The 20045-nt window shown below is 41.5% G+C and overlaps 1 pseudogene; it reads left to right on the plus strand.

Moving 5' to 3' along the window:
* LOC104714883 overlaps nucleotides 1–17646 on the plus strand; it is a 26985-nt pseudogene extending 9339 nt beyond the window's left edge.

Consider the following 20045-nt stretch of genomic DNA (forward strand, 5'->3'; position numbering starts at 1 on the left):
TTATTGATACTCTATTGCTTGTGTGTATAGCCCAGTAGATGGGAGGATTGCCTTACTGAGTGTTTATAAAATACTCATGCATTGCAATATGTGTTTGTGGTGCAGGTAAAGGCAAAGTGTGATCGTGGAATCCAGGCAATGAAGAGGAGGATGTTCTAGGGACTCGGTTTGATGTTGTCTGGCATTGCTAGGTTGCTAGAGTTGGGTCATTAGAACATTGTTAGGTTGCTGGTTCTTTGATTCTTGATGTTTGGATATTGTTTATGTTGGAGTTATGGTTATATTTTATTATTGGTTATTGGATGGTTATTTCCGCTGTTGGATGTGTTGTGGTTAGGTGGCTAGTGAGTATGGGACCACTAGTTGTAATTTATTTTATTATATTATATTTATTATTTATTTATTAAAAAAAAAAAAAAAGGTCGGTCGTTTCAAGACGATCATAATATTATCAAGAACTAGTTGTATTTTTGACTTCTCTCTTTAGTATTTTCTATGTGGTTGTTATAGAATATATATATATATATATATATATATATATATATATATATATATATTGAATTATAGACACTCTTTGTTAAATTTATGTTTTTATCTTCTATTTTTGGATTTATTTGTTCCTGACTATAACCTCGTTATTAGCTGTTTGATGCTTGTTGTTTGAGTTTGAAAAGTAGAATTGAACCACACCTTGAATACTTATATACCTGCATTTGAAACCTAGTTTGAAAAGTATAAATGAGTAAATTAGCATTCATCCATAAATATTTCATAGCTCGTTAAGAAAAATAAGTTAATATTGAATTTAGTTTATGTACATACATGAAAATTAGCATATATCTAAATATATTTTACTTTTATTTTTTTTAGTTTTTCTTTTGATATTAAAGAAACTAAAACTTTAAAAAAATAATATATATATATATATATATATGTAAATTAGAGTTGACAAAAAAATGTAAATTCGTAAAGATAAATAATTCTTATTTAGCTTTGAAATACATAATTTATATATATATACATATATATATATATCTTATTATATAAAGCTTGATGTCAAAATTACTAATTAACAAGATTGTGACATGTGTCAATTGTATTATTCAGATGTTGACACATGTCAATTCTACATTTATTAAAAATTTTAAAAATAAAAATATAAAAATTCAAAACTTACTAAAAAAAAATTTATATAAAAGTAAAATAGAGAAAAAATACCTAATAAATAGAAATTTGAAATTCGAAATTATAATCGTCTCATATTTTTTTCACCAATCAAATAATTTATTCAAAAAGACTGTTATTGTATGAGTATGTAAGATTAATGTATGTGTTTTTGTAACTATAAAAATATTAAAGTAAAGAGATATATAGTAGGTTATTTAATGTGTTCATAAATAAAATCTGTTGGTTGTAGTAAAGACTAAAGAGTATATTTTACAAGTAAAATATTTTTGCATGTACAAATACTTTTTAGTGGTAATGTTGATAGTATATTTGTAAATGGATATACATTAGTGTATTATAGCAAACAAAAAACAACTATTTTCTATAACTAAAAGTTTATCTCTTTACTTTTATACATAGCTTTTACTTACGAAAAGAATTAAATACATAATATTTGTTAAATTTCATTTTATTTTAATAACTTTGAACTCATCTACAACTATTTTCTTTAACTAAATGTGTATCTATTTACTTTTTTTTTTCAACCAAACAATAAATTAAAAGGAAATTCCTCAGTTAGTTGCCCAAGCCGGAGAGAAGGGGTTTATTAAAGAAACTTCAGAGATAAGAGAACGTGAAACACATGTAAGATACTCCGCCTTCGTATTTGCTGCACGCGGGATCCAGGAGATGAAGAATAGTAGGAAGGACTCCAGCGAGTTAAACTCATCGAGCAGGTTGGAGAAAGACGGGTAATCTTGGACTGCACCATAGTGAGTAACTCAGCACAATCAGTCTCAAAATATTGACAAGTGATTCCTACAGCACGTATCCGCTCTGTGGCCCACAACAACTTTTCTAACTCCAAACACAGGGGGAGAGGCTCCGTCTTAGACACGAGGTGAAAAACATGGACTTGCGAAGATGGAGATGGAGCTGAAATGACTACCATAAAAGAGAGCGCCTCTTCCTAGGCTAACTTATCGCCCAAAGCCTTAGCAATTATATCATTTGCCTCAATCTCTAAACCTTGAAAAACTTTTTTGTTTATGGCTTTTCAGATTGCCCATAAAATTCATGGTAATTGAAGAAATTGATCAGGATCACCCTTTTGAGAGGCACCCTTCCAGAAGAAAAAAAAATCCAAAAATTCGATTACACCGACTCATATGTAAAACCCTCTGACGAGACTAGAGTCGGAGATAAATCCCAAACTTCACACGAGCGAGGACATTCAAAGAAAACATGATTAATAGTCTCAACCGCATAGTCGCACTTTTTACACCAAATGTCACATTGGATACCTCGGTGTATCTATTTACTTTTATAGTATGATTACTAAAATATTTACTTTATATTCTTTTAAATTTAATTTTATTTTTAAAAATCTAAACCCGCACATCGGGCGGGTCCTAATCTAGTATAATATATTTGTCGACATCATCTTTTTAAGATTTTTTCACTTTATAAATTAATTTTATTATACATCGTAATCGTAGTATCGTACTAAGAGGAATTTTCTAAAATCCATTTTCTTCTTCTCGTAGCGAACGAAGGAGAAAAACCTAAATCTTCTTACTACCTTAACCTCTTTAGGGCTTACGAACAATGAGTGATATTGATAGGGTACCTTCCCGGACAAAGATGGAGCCTCTTCATCGACGGTGCAGAAATCCCCCTTTTCGAGTCGGACCCGTATTCGATGGATTGTGGATCGACCCGACGACGGAGCTGGACTTGCAGGTCAGAAGGTCCAAATCAGTGGATGGGTTAAATCGGGAAGGGAGCAAGGAAAAGGGACTTTTGCTTTTCTTGAAGTGAACAATGGAACCTGCACAGCGAATCTTCAGGTCAAGGTTGATGTTTCTGTATACTCACATCCCTCCAAGTTGGTTGCGACGGGACTAGTCTGACCGTTGATGGGTGTTTGAAGCTTCCTCCACAAGGCAAAGATACGAAGCAGAAGATTGAGCTCAGCGCCGAGAAGGTGACTGATGTTGGAACGGTGGATCCGGTGAAGTACCTGATTCATAAGAAGAAGCTGACTCTAGAGCATCTGAGAGACCATACTAACTTTCGTGCAAGGACCACCACGATGGCAGCAGTTACAAGAATCCGACGTGAGATTACTCTTGCAGCCCACCGTGTCTGTTATGAACATGATATATGTCACATTCACACTCCTATCATCACAACAAGTGATTGTGAAGGTGCTGGTGAATTGTTCCAAGTGACTACCTTGATGAAACAATCTGACAAGTTGGAGAGGGAAGCTGCCAATTGCTCATTGTCAAGGAGGAAGCTGAAAGCTTGCCAAGCAAGCAAGCAATGTTGGATAATTCCAACTTGTGGAAGAAGCTATCTCCTATGAAGTTGCCAAAAGAGATAGAATAGGAAAAAGGAAAAGTTCCTAAGATTAATAAGTTGTAATATGTTAATTCTAATAGGTTTAAGAAAAGTTAAAACCTATAAATATAAGAGTCTATGGAGAGGTGTTCCATAAGACTTGAGAGAGAGATTTAGTTTTTGAGAGAGTTTTCTAAATCAATAATATAAGAGAGGTGTTCTTATTCTTCAAATTTGTTCTTAGATTTGGTAGTAGAGCTAAGNCGACGACGGAGCTGGACTTGCAGGTCAGAAGGTCCAAATCAGTGGATGGGTTAAATCGGGAAGGGAGCAAGGAAAAGGGACTTTTGCTTTTCTTGAAGTGAACAATGGAACCTGCACAGCGAATCTTCAGGTCAAGGTTGATGTTTCTGTATACTCACATCCCTCCAAGTTGGTTGCGACGGGACTAGTCTGACCGTTGATGGGTGTTTGAAGCTTCCTCCACAAGGCAAAGATACGAAGCAGAAGATTGAGCTCAGCGCCGAGAAGGTGACTGATGTTGGAACGGTGGATCCGGTGAAGTACCTGATTCATAAGAAGAAGCTGACTCTAGAGCATCTGAGAGACCATACTAACTTTCGTGCAAGGACCACCACGATGGCAGCAGTTACAAGAATCCGACGTGAGATTACTCTTGCAGCCCACCGTGTCTGTTATGAACATGATATATGTCACATTCACACTCCTATCATCACAACAAGTGATTGTGAAGGTGCTGGTGAATTGTTCCAAGTGACTACCTTGATGAAACAATCTGACAAGTTGGAGAGGGAAGCTGCCAATTGCTCATTGTCAAGGAGGAAGCTGAAAGCTTGCCAAGCAAGCAAGCAATGTTGGATAATTCCAACTTGTGGAAGAAGCTATCTCCTATGAAGTTGCCAAAAGAGATAGAATAGGAAAAAGGAAAAGTTCCTAAGATTAATAAGTTGTAATATGTTAATTCTAATAGGTTTAAGAAAAGTTAAAACCTATAAATATAAGAGTCTATGGAGAGGTGTTCCATAAGACTTGAGAGAGAGATTTAGTTTTTGAGAGAGTTTTCTAAATCAATAATATAAGAGAGGTGTTCTTATTCTTCAAATTTGTTCTTAGATTTGGTAGTAGAGCTAAGGTTGTAGCTCCGATCAAAGGTTGTGGAAGGAGAAGCTGTTCATAACCAAGTATGGGGGACAAATCAAACCCATCGCCGCGAACCAAGGACCTTGGATCACCGTCCATCCAATGTCCGATGTTAACATCGACAAACTATACTGTTTGGTCGATACGTATGAGAATTACACTTCAAGTTAGCGAGGTGTGGGAGACTATTGATCCTGGATCCACCGATCATAAGATGAACGACGTGGCGACTGCTCTTCTGTTTCAATCCATCCCCGAGTCACTCATCCTGCAAGTTGGAGATCAAGGTTCGGCTAAAACCCTATGGGAAGCCATACGAGCACGTCACCAAGGTGCGGAACGTGTGAAGGAAGCGAGGCTTCAAACCCTACTTGCAGATATTGATCGGGTGATGATGAACGATACCGACTTTGTTGATGATTTTGCTGGCAAGATCTCAGGCCTAGCATCGCAATCAGCTTCTTTGGGAGAGATCATTGACGAATCAAAGTTGGTAAAGAAGTTCTTACAAGAACTTCCAAGACACAAATATATTCATATCGTTGCATCGTTGGAACAAGTCTTAGACTTAAAGAAAACCGGATTTGGAGACATAGTTGGTCAAATAAAAGCCTATGAAGAGTGTGTAGGGGAGGAGACCCGGAGTGAAGACCAAGCAAAACTTATGTTTTCAAATTCAAACAATCAAGGAAACTATGGTGGATATCAAGGAAACAGAGGAGGCTATAACAGAGGAGGTTATGGTCGAAGAGGAAGCAGTCGAGGAGGATATGGTTGCGGTGGATATGGTCGAGGTGGTTTTGGTCGTGGTAACTACAGTGGAGATATTTCTGGCAAAGGCAGGGGACGAGGAAGGTTCAATGGCCAGAATCGTGGAGGAGACACTACAGATCAAGTACAAAACAAGAATCAAAACCAGAACCAGAAGAAAGATCTATCTAAAATAATTTGTTGGAGATGTGATAAACTGGGTCACTACGCATCTTCATGTCAAGCGAAAGAAGTTTCACATCAAGAGACAAATCTGAATGAAACTCATGAAGCTGATGCACTTTACGTTCATGAGGTGGTGTTCTTGAATGAGAATAAGGTGTTTCCCAAGAACTATGATACTAACAACGAAAGTATATGGTATCTTGACAACGGTGCTAGCAACCACATGACGGGAAAGAAAGAATTCTTTTCTAGCCTAGATATGAGCATCACAAGGAAGGTTAAGTTTGGTGATGGTTTGTTTGTCAACATTGTTGGAAAGGGATCGATTGTATTTGTGGGAAAAACAGGTGAGAGGCGATCACTCAAGGAGATTTACTACATTTCGGACCTGAAGCACAACATTATCAGTCTAGGACAAGTGACTGAATTTGGATGTGAAGTGAACATGAAGGGAGACATCTTAACTTTAAGCGATCCTGCTGGGCAGTTGTTAGTAAGAGTCACAAGATCATCGAACCACTTGTACAAGACGCCAATGGAGGTTGAGTATCCTAAGTGTCTTTATATCCAAGACAACGACACTACTCTAACATGGCATGCACGGCTGGGACATGTAAGCATTGGAGTAATGAACAACATGGTAAGACAAGGTATGGAATGCCACAATCTGTTCATGAGAAGAATGTGTGCACTGCGTATTTAGTCGGAAAACAGACGAGAGCTGTGTTTCCTACTACAACATCTTTTCGAGCAGCTCAAGCTTTGGAGCTGATTCATAGTGATTTGTGTGGACCGGTCTCTCCACCAACACCAGCTAACAACCGGTATGTCTTTGTCCTTATTGATGACTGTAACATCCGTGAACCGAAATCCTGGTTTGGGAGTTGCATCGGTCGATGCAGATGTTGTATCGGTCGATGCAAGGTCGAGTTCCTGCGTTTTGACTTAAGTCAAACGCTACGTTTTGGGTAAAGGAAAACCCTTAAGCTCGTGTTTTGTCTCATTAGGCATGTTAAGCCGCTTTTGAGAGAAACGAAAGAGAAATAGAAGTGTTCTTGGTGTTCTTGGTGATTTCTGGAGATTTGAGGCTGTTCCTGTAGAGATTTGTAGCTGGGATCGTTGTAGGAGCTTCCTAGAAGCGTTTTCTTCTTGTATTTGGGTTCAGATTTGTCTTGGCAAAGGTAAGTGCAGGACCATGGCTGATCTAAGTTAGAGAACTCTTTAATCTACTTGTTGTATGATGTTAGACTTGTTAGATTGATGCTATGGACGTTATGAAGCTTTCTTGTGGCTCGGGATCGAGTTTTGTGGTTGTAGGAACGAAGATCCAGCGAGAAGCTTCCGAGAAAACACGATGCTCGGCATTGCGTCGGTCGATGCATATCTTGCGTCAGTCGATGCAAGGGCGAGGACGGCACGTAAAACTCTAGGGTTTTCGTGTTATGTCGAGCATGCGTCGGTCGATGCAGATTGGGTGTTGGTCGATGCAAGTGTAACATGCATCGGTCGATGCAGCTTCTGTGTTGGTCGATGCATCCCCATGTGGTATCGGTCGATGCATGTTGGTGTCGGTCGATGCAGAGTCCTGGTTTGTTATTTGTTGTTTGTCGATTGTTGTGTGATGGCTAAAGATACTCTATTGCTTGTGTGTATAGCCCAGTAGATGGGAGGATTGCCTTACTGAGTGTTTTTAAAATACTCATGCATTGCAATATGTGTTTGTGGTGCAGGTAAAGGCAAAGTGTGATCGTGGAATCAAGGTAATGAAGAGGAGGATATTCTAGGGACTCGATTGGATGTTGTCTGGCATTGCTAGGTTGCTAGAGTTGAGTCAATAGAAACATTGCTAGGTTGTTGGTTTCATGTTTTCTGATATTGGTTATTACTGGATATTTATTGGTATTATTATTCCGCTGTTGGTTGTGATTGTGGTTAGGTGGGTAGTGTGTATGGGACCACTAGTTGTAGTTTATTTATATATTTATTATTTATTATTTATTATTATAAAAAAAAAGATCGGTCCTTTCATTTTGGTATCAGAGCCCTTACGGTTCTAGGTTTGGGTTCACTAGGTTTCTGTTGTGATGTTTGGGATTGCATGTCTTGATTGATTATGTGAGTTAGTCAATTGTGTGTGGCATTGAGTCCTAGAACATCCTCTTCGAGCCGATTGTGTGATTCCACGGTGAGTTTATGTTTCTGTGTTTAAATAGTAATTGTTTGCTTAGTCTTCTGTTCATGGTAGTGCAGATGGCTAGAGAGGATGCTGTTGCTGGTCGTGGTCGTAGACACGGACGTGGTCGTCGACACGGACGTGGTCGTCGACACGGACGTGGTCATGGTAGGGGCAGAGTCCCAGAGGTTAGTGAGACCGAGGACCAGAGTGTGACAGCTGAGGGTGTTGGCGAGTCGCAGGGTGTTCTGGGGGATTCAGTGAGTGTGGCCGGAGGGGGCGGTGTTGATGCTCCAGTGGCCGGCGATGCTAGGGTCTTGGGTGTGGGAGTCCCAGCGGGTGGAGTCCCTGGTGCTGACTTTGTGGCTATGCTAGCACAGGTGTTAGAGCGGTTACCACCAGTGGTACCAGCTCAGGCTCAGGTAGTGCCACAAGTGGTGGCGGAGGAGCGGCAGCCAGTGGCTGTGGATACAGGAGCACATGGACGTTATTTGTCCATGCTCAAGGAGATGAAGGGTCTTTTCACTGAGAGGTTTTCGAGTGGTACAGACCCTACTGTTGCGGATGCGTGTGGAACGTAACTTCCATACTCTGAGATGTCCTGAGGAGTTTTGGGTGGACATAGGGGTCTACTATTTGAGTGGTGATGCTGAGTTGTGCTGGAGATCAGTGGCTGCTAGGAGAGTGCAGCTGGAGATGACTTGGGCTGACTTTGTCTTGGAGTTCAACCGTAAGTATTTTCCTAGAGAGGCATTGGATCGGTTGGAGGTGCAGTTCCTTCATTTGTCTCAGGGGACACGGTCAGTGCGGGAGCTGGACTTGGAGTTCAGTCGACTTCTATGTTATGGGGGTCGGGCTATGGAGTCTGAGGAGGCTCAGATCAGGAGGTTCTTGAGGGCTCTACGTGATGATTTGAGAGTTTACTGTAGAGGGCGGAGTTATGCTACGCGTGCAGAGCTGGTTGAGACTGCCGCAAAGATTGAGGAGGATATCCGGGCACAGACAGTGGCGGCTAGTCCAGCAGTTCAGCCTAGTAAGGCTCAGCAGCAGGGTGGTTCTAGCAGGGGTGGTAGGCCTGCAGAGGGAACCAAGAGGAGGTGGGAGGCTACGCAGAGGCCGAGTGGTGCGAGTTGCTTCAGTTGTGGGAGCAAGGATCACAAGGTTGCTAGTTTTCCCAAGAGGAGTGCTCCGACGGCAGGGCCTCGAGTATGTTATCATTGTAGGGGACAGGGCACATCAAGCCTTTTTGTCCCAAGTTGCAGATGCTCTGAGTCGAAAGAGGGTAGTTTTGGCTCAGGAGCAGGAGATGGAGTCTCTGGTAGGAGAGATCAGTGCTTTGAGCTTGTGTGTTGTTTCACAAAAACCGTTGGGTTTTGAAGCAGTAGATAGAGCAGATCTTCTGAGTAGGGTGCGGTTGGCTCAGGAGAAGGATTTGGGGCTGGTGAATGCCTCTAAGGATGTGGATTCAGAGTATCAGGTCTCAGATAATGGAACTATCTTGGTGCACGGTCGGGTTTGTGTGCCCAAGGATGAGGAGTTGAGGCAGGAGTTTCTGAGAGAGGCTCATGCGAGCAAGTTTTCTATTCATCCAGGAGCGACTAAGATGTACCGTGACCTCAAGAGGTACTATCACTGGATCGGGATGAAGAAGGATGTGGCTAGTTGGGTTTCGAGGTGCGATGTGTGTCAGCTAGTGAAGGCTGAGCATCAGGTTCCTGGTGGGTTACTGAAGAGTCTACCCATTCCTGAGTGGAAGTGGGATATGATCACTATGGATTTTGTGGTGGGATTGCCAGTGTCACGGACCTTTGATGCTATTTGGGTCATTGTGGACCGGTTGACTAAGTCAGCACATTTTCTGGCCATTAAGAAGACTGATGGAGCAGCGGTCTTGGCTAAGAAGTATGTGAGGGAGATAGTCAGGTTGCATGGGGTGCCAGCGAGCATTGTGTCTGATAGGGATTCCAAGTTCACTTCGGTGTTCTGGAAGGCGTTTCAGGCAGAGATGGGCACTAAGGTGCATATGAGTACAGCTTATCATCCCCAGACAGATGGACAGTCTGAGAGGACGAACCAGACANAGTCTCTGGTAGGAGAGATCAGTGCTTTGAGCTTGTGTGTTGTTTCACAAAAACCGTTGGGTTTTGAAGCAGTAGATAGAGCAGATCTTCTGAGTAGGGTGCGGTTGGCTCAGGAGAAGGATTTGGGGCTGGTGAATGCCTCTAAGGATGTGGATTCAGAGTATCAGGTCTCAGATAATGGAACTATCTTGGTGCACGGTCGGGTTTGTGTGCCCAAGGATGAGGAGTTGAGGCAGGAGTTTCTGAGAGAGGCTCATGCGAGCAAGTTTTCTATTCATCCAGGAGCGACTAAGATGTACCGTGACCTCAAGAGGTACTATCACTGGATCGGGATGAAGAAGGATGTGGCTAGTTGGGTTTCGAGGTGCGATGTGTGTCAGCTAGTGAAGGCTGAGCATCAGGTTCCGGGCGGTTTACTGAAGAGTTTACCCATTCCTGAGTGGAAGTGGGATATGATCACTATGGATTTTGTTGTAGGATTGCTAGTGTCACGGACCTTTGATGCTATTTGGGTCATTGTGGACCGGTTGACTAAGTCAACACATTTTCTGGCCAATAAGAAGACTGATGGAGCAGCGGTCTTGGCTAAAAAGTATGTGAGAGAGATAGTCAGATTGCATGGGGTGCCAGCGAGGATTGTGTCTGACAGGGATTCTAAGTTCACTTCGGTGTTTTGGAAGGCATTTCAGGAAGAGATGGGCACTAAGGTGCATATGAGTACAGCTTATCATCCCCAGACAGATGGACAGTCTGAGAGGACGAACCAGACACTGGAGGATTTGCTGAGGATGTGTGTGTTGGATTGGGATGGCCATTGGGTGGATCACCTGAACCTGGTAGAGTTTGCTTACAACAACAGTTATCAGGCGAGTATTAAGATGGCTCCTTATGGGGCTTTGTATGGGAGACCATGTCGTACACTGTTATGTTGGACTCAGGTGGGGGAGAGGAGCATGTTTGGTGCTAGTTTTGTTCATGAGACCCCAGAGAAGATTCGGGTTCTCAAGCTGAACATGAAGGAGGCTCAGGATAGACAGAGGAGTTATGCTGATAAGAGGAGGAGAGATCTTGAGTTTCAGGTAGGAGAATAGTGTACCTCAAGATGGCCATGTTGCGGGGACCAAACAGGTCATTGTCAGAGACTAAGTTGAGTCCGAGGTATATGGGTCCATTCAGAGTGATTGAGCGGATTGGACCAGTGGCATATAGACTGGAGTTACCTGAGGTTATGCGTGCATTCCATAAGGTTTTCCATGTGTCTATGTTGCAGAAGTGTCTTCGTGAGGGTGAGCAGGTGTTGGCTAAGATTCCTGAGGATCTACAGCCTAACATGACGTTGTAGGCGAGACCAGTGAGGGTTCTCGAGAGGAGGATCAAGGAACTTCGAAAGAAGAAGATTCATTTGATGAGAGTCATGTGGGACTGTGATGGTGTTGAGGAGCAGATTTGGGAGCCTGAAGCGAAGATGAAGGCAAGGTTTAAGAAGTGGTATGAGAAGCAAGCCGCAACTTGAACTTGTCTAGCTTGGTCCCATCTGTAATCCGTGGCTGGAGCGGGAATGGAGTATTCCAGCCCATCTCTCTTGTTTACTCGGTCGCTTGGGGTGGTTGGTTGTGCGACTCAGTAACAAGATGAGGTGGTGCTCGTGGTACAAAGTTTCCGTGAGGCGGGGTTTTTGGAGAAAAATTTTCTGAAATAGAAGTTTCCAAAAGTGGAAAGTTTCCTAAAATGGAAAGTGCTAAATATGGAAAGTTTTACGGGAGTTAGAATTTGTCCATTTTGGCGGTGGAGAGCCTTGGAGGGCTTGTGTGGCCTTAGTGGCGGACTTCTGATTCATTGTGCCCGTGTGTGGCGGTCTTAGACATTGTGTGGCCTTTGTGGCGGGCTGTTTAGCCGTGTGTGGCCTTTGTGGCGGATTGTTTAGCCGTATGTGGCCTTTGTGGCGGGCTGTTTAGCCAATTGTGTGGCCTTTGTGGCGGGCTGTTTAGCCGTGTGTGGCCTTTGTGGCGGATTGTTTAGCCGTATGTGGCCTTTGTGGCGGGCTGTTTAGCCAATTGTGTGGCCTTTGTGGCGGGCTGTTTAGCCAATTGCATGGCCTTTGTGGCGGGCTGTTTAGCCAGAGTGTCTTTGTGACGGTCCTTCGGGACAGATGGTCTTTGTGACGGTCCTTCGGGACGAGTGGCCTTTGTGGCGGTCCTGTTTAGGACATTTGTTTGGCCTTGGTGGCGGCCCTGTTTAGGAAATTTGTTTGGCCTTGGTGGCGGTCCTGTTTAGGACATTTGTTTGGCCTTGGTGGCGGTCCTCTTTAGGACATTTTGTTTGGCCTTGGTGGCGGTCCTCTTTAGGACATTTTGTTTGGCCTTTGTGGCGGCCCTTGTGGCATGTATATGATCCTTGTGTGGTCATGAGGTATTCCAGTGAGGGGATATGTGGTTGGTAGGACATTGAGATATTTTACGCGAGCCACGGGAAGGAAACCTAGATAGGGACAGGACTCAGATGTGTTCAGAATTGTTTGCTTGCGGCTCTTGGGGACTTAGGTTCTCCTAGTACTGCCATATTCAGAGACTTTGTGGCTTGGGAATATGGTTGGTATATCGATTTCGGATGACGATCCGGGGGCGCGCTGTAGGGTGGCAACCCCCGAGAGACGAGTTTTGGGTTCTTCCTTATATATATTAAGGCCCGATGAGGAGCCAACATTGGCATGAAGACTTAGGTCTGATGAGGAGCCAATGAAAACTCAAGGTTTAGGCCTATGAGTAAAGGAAATTCCAAAAAGTCTAGAGCAAATAATGCCTGGAGCGTGAGTCTATCGCCTAGAGGTGACCTTCTGTAGATCGGTCGAAGGAGTGCGGGCCGTGGAGACGGTTGCACGGGAGTCCTTGGGTGATGATTGTTCGAGATTCGAGGACGAATCTAGATTGGTGGGGGAGAATTGTAACATCCGTGAACCGAAGTCCCGGTTTGGGAGTTGCATCGGTCGATGCAAGGTCGAGTTCCTGCGTTTTGACTTAAGTCAAACGCTGCGTTTTGGGTAAAGGAAAATCCTTAAGCTCGTGTTTTGTCTCATTAGGCGTGTTTAGCCGCTTTTGAAAGAAACAAAAGAGAAAGAGAAGTGTTCTTGGTGTTCTTGGTGATTTCTGGAGATTTGAGGTTGTTCTTGTAGATATTTGTAGCTGGGATCGTTGTAGGAGCTTCCTAAAGGCGTTTTCTTCTTGTGTTTGGCTTCAGATTCGTCTTGGCAAAAGCAAGTGCAGGACCATGGCTGATCTAAGCTAGAGAACTCTTTAATCTGCTTGTTGTGTGATGTTAGACTTGTTAGATTGATGCTATGGACGTTAGGAAGCTTTCTTGTGGCTTGGGATCGAGTTTTGTCGTTGTAGGAACGAAGATCCAGCGAGAAGCTTCGGGGAAAACATGATGCTCGGCATTGCGTCGGTCGATGCATATCTTGCGTCGGTCGATGAATATCTTACGTCGGTCGATGCAAGTGCGAGGACGGCGCGTAAAACTCTAGGATTTTTGTGTTATGTCGAGCATGCGTCGGTCGATGCAGATTGGGTGTCAGTCGATGCATCCCCATGTGGTATCGGTCGATGCATGTTGGTGTCGGTCGATGCAGAGTCCTGGTTTGTTATTTGTTGTTTGTTGATTTTTGTGTGATGGTTAGAGATACTCTATTGCTTGTGTGTATAGCCCAGTAGATGGGAGGATTGCCTTACTGAGTGTTTATAAAATACTCATGCATTGCAATATGTGTTTGTGGTGCAGGTAAAGGCAAAGTGTGATCGTGGAATCAAGGCAATGAAGAGGAGGATGTTCTAGGGACTCGATTGGATGTTGTCTGGCATTGCTAGGTTGCTAGAGTTGAGTCAATAGAAACATTGCTAGGTTGCTGGTTTCATGTTTTCTGATATTGGTTATTATTGGATATTTATTGGTATTGTTATTCTGCTGTTGGTTGTGATTGTGGTTAGGTGGCTAGTGGGTATGGGACCACTAGTTGTAGTTTATTTATATATTTATTATTTATTATTTATTATTAAAAAAAAAGAAGGTCGGTCCTTTCAATGACTTTTCGAGATACATGTGGACAATGCTATTGAAGGAGAAAAGCGAGGCTTTCGATCGGTTTAAAAGGTTTAAAGAAGGAATTGAGAAGCAGACAGGATTGTCTATCAAAACCTTTCGCACCGATAGGGGAGGAGAGTTTACCTCGCTTGAGTTTAACCGGTTATGTGAAGGAAGTGGCGTCTCTAGACATCTAACTGCACCATATACTCCTCAACAGAATGGTGTAGTTGAAAGAAGAAACCGCACATTAATGGAGATGACAAGAAGCTTGCTTAAGGCTATGAAACTGCCGAATGAACTATGGGGAGAGGCCGTACGTCATTCAACATATCTGATTAATCGAGTTCCTACCAAAGCTTTAGTGGGTAAGACTCCATATGAAAGTTTCACGAAGAGAAAGCCTAACATCAAGCATCTACGAGTGTTTGGCTGTGTTGCTTATGCTAAGATCATTGGACCACATCTTAGAAGTTGGATGATAGGTCGAGAACTTTGATCAATCTAGGGACAGAACCAGGTTCGAAAGCTTATAGGCTATATGATCCAGTTACAAGAAAGGTGTTTGTAAGCAGAGATGTTGTGTTTGATGAGACAAAAGTTTGGGATTGGTCGGCTGTAGAAAACCAAGCCAATGGAGAACTAGGAAGGTTTAAATTATCTCATGGTGGGTTTGTAGAAGAAGGAAACGAATTTGAGAACAGTCAAGATGACAATGTTGAGCATCAAGAACCGGATCAAGAACCTGCAAACCAAGAAGAAGAGATAGAAGATGAACAAAATGAAGAAAACGTGGATAAAGAAGGCGAAAAGCAGCAAGTTGTCACCAGATATGGACGTGTTATCAACAAACCTTGATACCTCAATGATTATGTTTTACTAGCTGAACTAGAGAGTGAACGACTTCTACTTAGCATAGATGGTGAACCAGAGTCTGTTTCTGAAGCATTAAGTTTACAAGAATGTGTTAAAGCGATGAAGGCTGAGCTGGAGTCTATCGCTAGAAATAAAATGTGGGAGCTAGTTGAGAAGCTGGATGGTGTTAAACCAATAGGGTTGAAGTGGGTGTATAAAATCAAGAAGAAAGCGGATGGATCATTGAACAAGTTCAAAGCAAGACTTGTGGCAAAAGGTTATGTACAACAATAAGGAGTGGACTTTGAAGAAGCGTTTGCACCTGTAGCTCGAATGGAAACTATTCGACTACTCATTGCTATCGCAGCTTTGAAGGGATAGGAGATACATCACCTTGATGTGAAAACCGCATTCTTGAATGGTGACTTAAACGAGTTGGTTTATGTGTGCCAACCCGAAGGCTTTGTTAAGAGAGGACAAGAGGATCGATTGTACAGACTACATAAGGCGTTGTATGGTCTACGTCAAGCTCCAAGAGTTTGGAATGTGAAGCTTGATCATGTTCTGACGAAGATGAATTTTAAAAGATGCATAAAGGAGCCTACCGTGTATCTCAAGAGTGACAAGAAAGACAGACTGGTAGTGGCAATCTACGTTGATGACTTGTTTGTGACAGGAACTTCACAAAGAATCATTGATCAGTTCAAAAGGGATATGTCAAGAGAGTTTGAGATGTCTGACCTCGGAAAATTGACATATTATCTTGGTATTGAAGTAGTACAAGGAGCAGATGGGATAAGAATAAAACAAGAAGGTTATGCTCAAGGTATTCCTATCGACACTAAGATGGATCCGTGTAACTCAGCGCACATACCAATGGAGCCTGGTATGGAGATATCAAAGGCTGAGAAACAACCTGAAATTGATGCTACAAGATATAGAAGAAGGATTGGATGTTTAAGGTATCTGCTTCACACACGACCCAACTTGGTGTTTGCAGTATGAGTCTTAAGTCGGTAATGCAGAGTCCAAGAGAGGTACACGGACAAGCTCTTAAACACTTGTTAAGGTACGTGAAAGGAACCACCAACTTAGGCTTGTTTTACAAGCGTGATGGGTTGAGTAACATTGTTGGATACAGCGACAGCAGTTACAAAGCTGATATCGATGATGGAAGATGTACGGGAGGTCATGTGTTCTATCTTGGTTCATCATTAATCACTTGGACCTCACAGAAACAACACACAGTGGCGATGTCATCATGTGAAGCGGAATTTATGGCAGCTACAGAAGCGGCAAAGCAAGCAATATGGTTGAAGGAGTTGCTAAGAGAAATACTTAGTCTAGATGAGAAGATCTTACTAAGGATTGACAAAAACTCAGCCATATCTCTAAGTAAGAATCCAGTGTTTCATGGAAGGAGTAAGCACATACTCACAAAGTATCATTTCATTCGTGAGAGTGTGGAGAATGATCAGATAGAAGTGGAGCATGTTCCTGGTGAGGAACAGAAGGCGGACATCCTTACTAAGCCACTGGCGAGAATAAAGTTCAGAGAAATGAGGAATTTGATTGGAGTACAAGAGATCGAAGCACCTGGAGTTCAAGTTGGAATTAAGGGGGAGAATGTTGGATAATTGCAACTTGTGGAAGAAACTATCTCCTAGGAAGTTGCCAGAAGAGATAGAATAGGAAAAAGGAAAAGTTCCTAAGATTAATAAATTGTAATATGTTAATTCTAATAGGTTTAGGAAAAGTTAAAACCTATAAATATAAGAGTCTATGGAGAGGTGTTCCATAAGACTTGAGAGAGAGATTTAGTTTTTGAGAAAGTTTTCTAAATCAATAATATAAGAGAGGTGTTCTTATTCTTCAATTTCTTTGTTCTTAGAAGCAAGAGATCACTGAAGAAAAGGAGGAGACTTTAGCTAAGGTTGAAGAGAGGTCAATGCTTAAGTCTGGAGGATTAAAATTTTATTATTCCCAAGATTTCTTTGGTCGGCAGGCTTTCTTGACAGTTTCTGGTCAGCTACACGCGGAAACCTATGCTTGCAGTATGGAAGATGTGTATACCTTTGGCCCCATATTCAGGGCAGAGAAGTCTCACACCACAAGGCATCTTGCTGAGTTCTGGATGGTTGAGGTTGAATTAGTTTTTGCCTGTGTAGAGGAGGCTATGAACTGCACAGAGGCACTTGTCAAAGACATGTGCAATTCGTTGCTTGATAAGAGTGGTGATGACATGCAACTTATGGCCAACAATGTCGACGAAGACTGCATTATAAGGCTAGAATCGGTTGCCTCTACTAACAAGTTTGATCAAGTAACATACACGGAAGCGATAGCCTTACTTGAGGAAGTTGTGGCTCAAGTAATGAAGTTTGAGAACCAAGTGAAGTGGGGAATCGACTTAGCATCTGAGCATGAGAGATACTTGACAGAGGTCTTGTTTCATCAAAACCCTCTTATTGTCTATAACTACCCGAATGAGATCAAAGCTTTCTACATGAGGCTCAACGATGATGGAAAGACAGTGGCTGCATTTGATGTCCTCATTCCAAAGGTTGGAGAACTCATTGGTGGAAGCCAAAGGGAAGAACGGGTGGAGGTCCTCATGGAAAGAAGGGAGAAGATGGGTCTACCGCTCGAGCAATACAAGTGGTACATTGACTTGAGACGTCATGGAACAGTGAAGCATTCTGGATTCAGACTCGGCTTGGAGCGTATGCTTCTCTTCGCTACAGGAATGGACAATATTAGAGACGTTATTCCCTTCCCTCGCTATCCTGGAAGAGCTCAGGTTTGATAGGAGGCGTATGTCAACCAGTCGAACCAAGAGTGTACCAAATCGCAAATACGTGACGTGACAAGATCGGTTTTATTGAATTGTTTCAGCTTATTAAGAAGACTTGGTCTGTATCTTTTTCAGTTTTTTTTTGTTAGCTGGTCTGGTCTTGGATTTTTTTAACTTTGGTTTATCTGTATATATGAATCTTGTTTTATGCAGTAAAAAAAAATGTTGATTGTGACACTGATATCGATTATGGCTTTCACTCCTATATATGCAGGTACAAATAAATATTTCATTCGATTCTTATCAAAAAATTTCATCGTTTGGTCTAGGCCTGGGCATTTGGGTGTTTGGGTCGGGTTCAGGTTCGGGTAATTCGGGTTCGGGTTTTTTGGGTTTACTAATATAGGATCCGAACAGGTGTTTATATAATTTCGGGTCAGGTTCATGTTCGGTTCCTATCGGGTTTGGGTTATTTGGGTACTGACTTTAAGAAACCTGTAATGTATCCAAATTATATTCGGTTATGGATAGTACCTACTCGAACATATCCAAAGTACCCACAAAAACCTGAAATGTACCCACAAAACCTGAAAAACCTGAAATATAATTGTACAACAGTTGTATAATCTAACAAATTCAACAAGAAACAATGAACTAAACCTTAAACAACTGAAACTGAGCATACCATGAAATCTTAAACAAATGAAACTGAGCATACCATGTCTCGCAAATCAATTCACAAGGATTCGAAGAGGGAGATTAAGGCAAACGGTTTTATGAAATCAAATCATATGTGATGGTATAATATCATGTATAATTGTTCTCGGGTATAAACAGGTATCTTCGGTTCCTCGGGTTCGGTTCGGGTAATACCCGATACCCGTGGTTATTTGAAAACAAAAACCTATTGGTTATTTAGACAGAAATAGTTTGGGTCGGGTTCGGGTATTTTTAGGTCGGGTTCGGATTGGTTCCTCGGGTTCGGTTTATTTGCCCAGGCCTAGTTTGGTCTATTTGGTATCTCTATTAATTTGTCTTGGAATAAATTGTACGCTTTAGTGGCTGAATTAGTCTTTTTTGGAACTGGATTTCAATTTTAAAATCCTTTAACAAGAAGTTTGTCTTAGTGATTGAAGATATGATCATTGTCATACAAGTTCTTTTAGTGGAGATTTGGCTGTGTGACAACTAAGAGGGCTGTTACCTAGAACGAACAAATCGTAATGATATCGGCCTTGCCTTTTGCAATCACTAATGTGTTCCGAATGTTAACGCTAGATAGGATGCCGACATTATCTATTTATAATTGAGTTCTATTTAATCCAAAAAGAAATCTTAAGATCAACATTGTGCATAATTGTGACTAGCTCACTCGTTCTACATGCAATGGTTCAAAGAACTGTGTAGAGATCCATTATGTTATGTTAAATGTATGTTCAAAGAAGCAATTATAAAACGATATGACATTAAATATTTCAAAGACATATATGTATAAACAACTCTGGACTGTTGACTGCAACTGCAAGACTTTGAGTTCACGACGACTGTCTATCATTATAAAAGAGATCTTGACAACGATTGAAACTATTTTCTTACATCACGGTAGATAGCTTTACCCTTGCACCACAATAAATGGACTTCCGATAAACTTATCTCTCTATGAATTTACAATAATTTACGTATTCTACGACTAGAATTCTAAACCTTATGAGAAAACACTAGTTATAACCTTTGTTCACTATTTTTTATATATTCTTTTGACATTTAACATTGCTAACCACTAATTTGGGACGACAGCTTATATACACACGTATAGTTACATTTTATTGAGCGTTTTATCTAGTTTTTATACGAAATTATTTAGAATATTTTAATTTTTTGTCTCGAATGAAATTTGTTTTGGATCCGCCTTCGATAGAATAGTGAGAATATTTTTAGAGAGATGTGAGATTACATGACATGTGGAACATGCATAAGATTGAGATTAAAGAAGCACATGCATTATTCTCTACTGCTCAAATCTCTCGTCTCCTTCTTCAGTTAAATCTGTCATATCCTCTCCAATTGGCTCACAACATTCCTCTTTTATTCTTTACTTTTTGTCTGCCATAATCATACCCATTTAATTGTTTTTTTTTTTGCATTACTTTTACTTCTATTTTGATATTCTAATTTTCGAAAGTGGATTTTGCTGCCAAAAACATTATGACCATCATTCTTCTTTTTTCTATCATTAATTTTTTTTTTTTTTTTTGAGAATAAGGCGAGTCAATAATTAACAATAACAGTGATCCAACCATAAGACGAGGAAAATATTTTTATTTTGTTGAGTTGGTTTAGAATATTGTTGTAGTTTTGATTTTGTTTAGTCTTATTTTTGTTCGAGACAAAGATCGCGACAAAGGTCTTTGGCCCAATAAACGCGCCATGTTGTTGACTAGTGAGCCCCAGGTGGTCA

This window comes from Camelina sativa, chromosome 9 (assembly GCF_000633955.1).
Source record: "Camelina sativa cultivar DH55 chromosome 9, Cs, whole genome shotgun sequence".
NCBI classification, from domain to species: domain Eukaryota; kingdom Viridiplantae; phylum Streptophyta; class Magnoliopsida; order Brassicales; family Brassicaceae; genus Camelina; species Camelina sativa.